Raw genomic sequence first — 7,242 nt, 5'->3', positions numbered from 1 at the left:
ATAGTACAAAGTACTCTCACGATGGATCAAAGACCCAGATCAGATGCGCCCTGGGGAGTGGTTGAGTGGCTGCTGGCACTGGCTGAAAGGGCATGTACGTAAGTAGAGTAGACCGTGGTAGTACCACCTATCTTCCTACAGCAGCATGTACAACAGGCGAGACGTGGGGCAGAACGACGGCGGCAATATGAGCATCCGGGGTTCACACTTGACTCTGGCCCATACGGGAATAGTAGGTACAGTAGGTCGTGATTCTGATTGAGATCGAGGGAAATAATAACAGCGACAGTATCAATGTACATAATGATAATAATGGGTGTGAGCGAGCGAATCGCCAGCGCGGCAGGCAGGGGTCCCAAAAGGGGTCCTAGGCTTAGGTAGATCAAGGTAGGTCACGCATAGAAGAAACCACCGAAACGTAACCTGGCGAGCCTAGGTTGGTTATTACTCGATAGGTGGGTAGGGTTTTCTCGACTTTCTTCGACTTCTTCCACCGCAAAGCTCGGACGTGCAAGGTGGTTTTTCTTCTGGGGCCACGAGTGGATATTGGTAATGAAATAACAATGCGAGTGCTGGTTGGCAGACGATTGAACAACCAGAATTCCCGTGGGATTGCGAGAAACTGGCAAGGGGGAAACAAAATGGCGGGTCCCCTATGCTTTTTTCTCTCTGGGGGAGAAAAAAGTATCGGATACCTCTGCAGTGGAGCTTGATCGCTTATGTATGTGTGTAACCAATGATTGAGGCTTTCGAGATTGGGGTCCCCAGTGGACGATGCCTCGGTGTGGATAAAGTTGAGTTCGGTTGAGAGGGTGGGTTGGTTCGATAGAATAAATACCTAATAATATTAATCGATCTTAACCAGTGTTGCATGGCATTGGCATCTTCGAAACTGGGAGCGCCATGGTAGACGGTCGGCACATGTGTTCCTTCAAACCTCATACATCATAAGTACTTTGCAGAACGAGTTTATTTTCTTTCTTTCTCGATGAATGTTGAACGTTCCGTCGTGGCACGCCTTGCAATTTTCATGATTACTATCTCTCCCGCGAGAAAAGTCACACACACATACACACACACACGGCAGAGTAAAAATCTTAGATATACTTTACATGGCTTGGTCTTTGGTGTGAAGTTGCGATAGTCGGCGCATAACCCTACAGCAGCCAAAGTCCCCTTACCAAATCCGGTAACTTTTCATTCCACTAAAGCCCGCCACTCATAAAGTGCCCCCCCAGCGGACTTTTCTTGGTATCTATTTGCGAGGCAGTCTGGGAGACTTTTTGGCATTTTTACTATCATTATCTTGGTCGTACCGAGAGGGATTGGGGTGCTTCAGACACTAAAACGTGCGTTTGAAACACCGGGTTTTATTTCAATGACAAGCACACGCATTCTTGTTATACGCCCGTGTTACAATGCCTTGAGCGAACAGGAACATGACTTTCTTGAAAGTGTATAACGTCGCTGTGCTGACCGCGAGACCGTACCGCATCTGCCAGCAGGAATTTTTTTTTTTGGGGGGGGGGGGGGGGGGGCGGGGTGCGTTTGGTTTGAATATGCTAGACATGTACATTAAAGGTAGGTGTGTGTGAGAGAGAATTCGCACAGAATTCCCGCTACGGTAAAAATACACTGCAGGAATTTCGTAGCGCCTGGGCAATCGTCAATTTCCAAATCCAATACCGACGACGGGCTTCCTTTTCTTCTACGTATCGTACTTCTTCTCATTCGCGGCATGGCAATTGCCCACATTCATTGCGACTTGCGTTCGCCAAGTGTGAGAAAGCATCCACACAGGCTACTATCTGCCCAGAGCCCACATCGTGGCCCATGATCAGTCCGGCTATTGCGCCATGGCAAGACCCGAGTGTCTATTTCTATTTATGTATGACCCCTCCGAGGTTGACGGCAAGACAGTTCACGAGTGAAGAGTAGTAACAACTACTAGACACCCGTTGAAAGCCACGTATGAATTTGTATTGTTGACATGCACGGCGGCGGAGCTCATCTCTTGGTATACATACCTCTCTTTCTATTGTGTATGCTTTGGAGTGAGCGCAATAATCAGACGTCCCTTCGTCCGAAGATCTATCTCCATTCAGGGTCCGACTTACTGCGCATCTGTGAAAGATTCAATCAACCATGAGAAATTTACTGGCAATACCAAGCATTGGCACATTGTTGACTATGGAACAATTGCTCTTGGCGACAATGTTGCGATAGTGAGACGGCCTTAGCTTTCCCCACGAACCGCGATCGACAAAAACTTCTTTCTTCGCCTATCTTGGCCCTATGGCGAAATGATGAGTTGTCGAATAGTCGTCGTCTTCTCAGGTCATGCATCATGTCGTATGCTATGTACTTGTCTGGGTCCCTTATGGATAGACTGAATGATACTTTGTACTCTTGCTTCCCCTGCTTGACCTTGGCGTTACGCAGTCATAGCAATCATTCATTCACGTTATGATGGTAGTCATCAATGACCGACCAGTCGTGATTGGCGAGACGAAGAATATTTCAGCAGCGCCTCTTTTTTGTTTATTTCAATTTTTTCCCTCCCTCTTGGGCGCGCGTGTACTGAATACCTCGAGACGAGTTGACAGCATGACGACCTAACCTGACCAAGTAAAGGCTGTAGTCAAAGAACTCCAGAAAATGCAACCGCCCTGCGTCATATGCTGGCAAGGAGGTGGGGGTGTCGTCGGTCTTTCGGCCAATTTCCTGATAGCGACTGGATGCAAAGGCAAACAAGACAGAAGAGTGGTGAATCCAGTTGCCAGCGGCAGTTCGACGATGCTACGTTTCCGGTTCGCTGGTAGTGCTAGCCTCTAGTTACATGTCTTAGTTGCTTAGGCTTTAGCAGTCTCCAACGTGGGTATTCATGTCAGCCGTGGGATTTGCTAGGTATTGGGTTCGTCTGTCACCAGACCATTACATCATCTCCATGGGAACGTCTCCATTGTTCGTGTGAGCTTGCAAAGCGCCTTCGTCCAATGCGCTGGCCGCCCTTGTGAGGCAGGCAGACAGTCAGTCAGGCTGGCTGACTGGCTGGCATGGCATGGCTGGTGGTTGGCAGGGCAGGAGACGCGGGAGAGACCCAGAATTCCCTATTTCGGCGCCGGAGACACGAGCCTGAAGGGAAGGGAAGGGTCTGGTCTGGTGGGCCATTGATCCAATTCTTATCCTCGATTACTTAGCTCCAGTGGTGACCGACCGATACACTTTTTCCTTAGCCCTGCCGATGGGATGGGTGCGGGCTTAGTGCGGTCAAATGAACAGCAGCCGTTTTAGTCTTCTTACATTATTCAATGACTGGCTCAAACCTCGTCCTATCAACTGGTGCACGAGTGGGCAAAGACTCAACGGACGTTGCGGGCACGATGCGATGGACAGAGAAGGATGAACCATGAAAACAAGATCATCGTGGATTGCAGCAGTAATGTGACTTGATGTAGGGCAGCAAGACCCAAAGGAAACTGTCTCGTTGGAAGACGAAAATGGGCGGTCAACACCCGAGTTGTCAGCTAAAACGACACCGCGCCTTGCGACTGACTTTTCAATACTACATCCTATTACTACATGTACTTACTACGCTACGACAATGACAAATGTATGTACCTAAGGCATCTTGAGCCCCCTCCAAACGCTGTTGGAAGGAAGGGAAGCCCCCGCGCGAGTGTGTCACACTCCTTCCCAAGCTCCCCAGGTTTTTCCTCAGCTGGGCATGCAATTCCGAGACACTCCCATCATTCAATTCAATGATTCGTTTGGAGGTGCAGGAGACCAGAAAAAAAATACGGAGCCGTCTCCCAGACCGTTGGCGGTTTTCTTAGCCACAACAGACATTGTCATGTCACCAAACATATCATCACCAAAACAAGTAAAGATAGCAAAGTATATGCAAATACTTGCTTGAATAATACCAAGGACGCGGCGGTTCAATTGGCATTCATTCTCACCCAGCTGTTTCAGAGGGCCGGGCCAGCCAGCGCCAGCCAGCGCCGGCCAACGTTGCACCAGGGCGGGCGGTAGGAGATCTGCACGCAGTGTCCTCGAGATGGACTCAAGGTTGCGCAGCCAAGCAGTGCACGACGACTGCCAAGGAGTATCAAATCTCGGTCCATCTCAAAAATCTGGCTGAGAATAGCTGACTTCGCTAACCTATCGAAGGGGGGAAACATCTCGTACTTCGTACATATATTACACGGCAGACTAACGTAATCTCGATCCGCCAGACCGCAGGACTGCTTGGCGATGGCGCGCAGACAGAAAGAAGGGGACCTTGGGACTTGAGAGCATCTTTGAGGTCCCGGGTTTGCAAGTGGTGCCCGCGATGATTATGACGATAATGATGATATGGCTGGCTGAAGTGCCTCCTTTTCTTTTCCAATGCATGTCAATGCCCGCCCATACAAGTACGTACAATCAATGACCGGGGCCCAGACCCAGATAATGTCATGCAATGCTCCCCCCCAGGAATGTCACTTCCGGAAGCTGAGGGTTGTCAACTCGAGATCGGCCGGGCTGTATTCGGCATGCCGGTGCACTGTGTCCTGGCCAATCACCAAGAGTCTTGATTGGAGTTTCTAGAGTTACACAGCACTCCTCACACACCAAAAAGCGTACGGCTTGCAATTACCCCCACGGAAAATCATGGTTCCTTTAGACCGGGTTCGCTTCGTCCCTGCAGCCCACAGGCGCAAGTGACGAGCGAATCGTGCAGTTCTTCAAACAATGACCGCCAAGGCGCCTGTCTGGCGAACCTTCAACGCCTACTCCTGCATTAGAGGGTGTCCGTCTCTTGCGTCTCTTGCGTCTCTTGCTACTGTACCCCTTCGCCAAGCCGCAGCAGCCCGTCTGCCGTCTTGGCCTCCCCGGAGAAACAGAACTGCCTATAGCGAATTAGTCTTTGTTCGTCAAACGCCGGGCGGGCCAAGTCGACAAAGGTAAGAAGAAAAAAAAACCATTGCAAATTACATGCGCGAGTCACTGTCTTCATCAGTGGAACAATAGTGCTGGGCGTAACGACTTGGCAAAGGCAGTAGGCCTTTGGAGGCTCTTGGCCGAGTACAAGATCGGCAAGTGTTGCTTTGACCTTGCGGTTTCAATCTGCTGAGTCTACCACATCAAAAAGTACGAGGCGTCGTTATGCTCTTCGCTGCATTTTCGTGTTCTCATTGGGACGAGAGACAAAAATTTGGTGCTTGTTCTTCATTTCATCGCCAGCCAACAGGAAACATCCAAGAGCACCGATTGCTGCCGCAATATGATCTTCCCGCGACTCCTCAGGCTGTGAAACCTTGGGTCGTGTTCTCAGGGGGGGGCATGACCTCAAACTGCTGATATGCCCTTTTCTTTCAAGAAACGGTGTCTCAGATGGAGATGTGTTCAATCGTGGCCGAGAGAACCTTCCTCCAAGGAATCCTTTTCGTCTCGGTTTGCCAAGGGCTGCATGGTGATACTATTGTGCTTCCTACACGGAACTATTGGCAAAAAGAACAAAACGGGCTGGTCGTCATCTATCTAGATTGAGCCGTGCAAACATTGACGCGGACGAGATGCTTTGGTGATGCCGCCTGGGCCCCCCGTGTCCCCCACGTCCCACAGTCTCCATGCGGAGGTGGCTTTGATGGGAACTATCGTGAAGGCATAATAATTGTTGGGGTGAAACTTCCGGAAGGCCCCAAGATTAAGGTCCAGAACTCTCTCAGGGCTGAACATCTACCGCTGCCAAGTCCGGGTGTTTGAATCTTCTTCTTAAGCTTTGCAATCCCAACGGGTAAGAGGTATTTGCAGGGGTTTGTGGAGTAAGCTTTTCCAGAAGTTATATGGGTAAGGTGAAGGACGTTCGGATTCAAACGCGGGCTGTCTTCTCATCCTTCAGGGCTTCATCGCCGACCAATGTGGTGATCTCTGAAAGGATTCTTACAGGGAACGAACAGGCTCTTGTCACCCTTTTTTGACCCCGTGTCGATGATCGCCCTCCACTGCCGTACTTGCCAAGGGATTCGCCGCGGGACAAGATCAGATTTCTCAGGTGCCAAGCCGCGAATCCTCGAACACAATGTCGGCCCGGCCACCTTGGCATGCGCCTCTGCACATAAACAAATTCAGTTTGTCTTCATCAAAAGGACTGCCAAGTTTGCCAAGTTGAACGTTCTGAGAATTTGATCGACGATCCCGGAGGAAGCCAAGCAGACATATTTGCCATCGTGGCAGATTCAAACACGATATAAGAGGCCCAGTCAAGACGGGAATGTGCGACGACCAATCCTTCTCGTAGATCCTTTCTCTTGGCCTCTGAGCCCTCTGCGCAATCTACGTGCGGTGTAACAGAAGTACTGCAGACGGGAGAAAACTCTTTTCCCTTCTACAGAAATATTTTCTCATTCTTTTTGCCGCTGCGTGAAAATAATACTGCCAAGCATGCACGAGACGGTTGGCATGGTGCAATAGACACGAAGATAAAGTGGGCGCGTGATTTATCATTCTTATTTTTCTATGACAAGCCGGGACGAGTTGTCACCATATACCCGCAAATCGAGCCGCCGGGCGTTGTGTGTCTTCTCATGTGACCATATGGCTATTGGTAGAACAGAATGATTCATTTATATTCCATGTAGTTTCCTGGCTACATTGTTGGATGAGTATGGGCCACAAAGTACCAAGATTTGCGTCATTGCCAATGCCGCAACCTCGTGTACAAATGTGATCCAAGGCATATATCTCACGGAAGTCTGTGGGTTTTTGGATGGATACTAAGAAGAACAGCGTGCTTGATGGTTCTATGCGTTGATATGTTTTGCAGCAGTTTGGATCTACGTTGCTCGAAAGTTTTGATGTCAATAATGAAAAGCAATTTCAGCGGTTTGAACGTCACACGGGGGATTCTTTCATAAAAGAGAAAGTCCTTGGCATGATTTTTGCTTCTGGGGATACTTTGAAGAAATTACTACACGTCACTGATTTCACAATGGCAAAGTGTGTGTATTTTCTGTATTCGCTGCTCGAGAGACACGGCTGTGTTTCCTGGGTTGTCGATTTACGCTCTCAGCGTCTTTACCATATCAACGACAAACAGACTTTACCATCCTACTTTCCTCCTTCTCAATACTTTGGGAAATAATAGAACCACGGAGGATAAACTCCAACATGACAAGAAATTTCTCTCAACCATCATTTTCAAGGCTACAAGTCAAGGCTCTCGTGATCACTCGCTCAGAACAGTGGCCTGGTCTC

This window comes from Pestalotiopsis fici (genome assembly GCF_000516985.1).
Source record: "Pestalotiopsis fici W106-1 unplaced genomic scaffold PFICI_Scf_2, whole genome shotgun sequence".
In the NCBI taxonomy this organism is placed as follows: Eukaryota; Fungi; Ascomycota; class Sordariomycetes; order Amphisphaeriales; family Sporocadaceae; genus Pestalotiopsis; species Pestalotiopsis fici.
Note: the sequence above shows the minus strand (reverse complement) of the source record.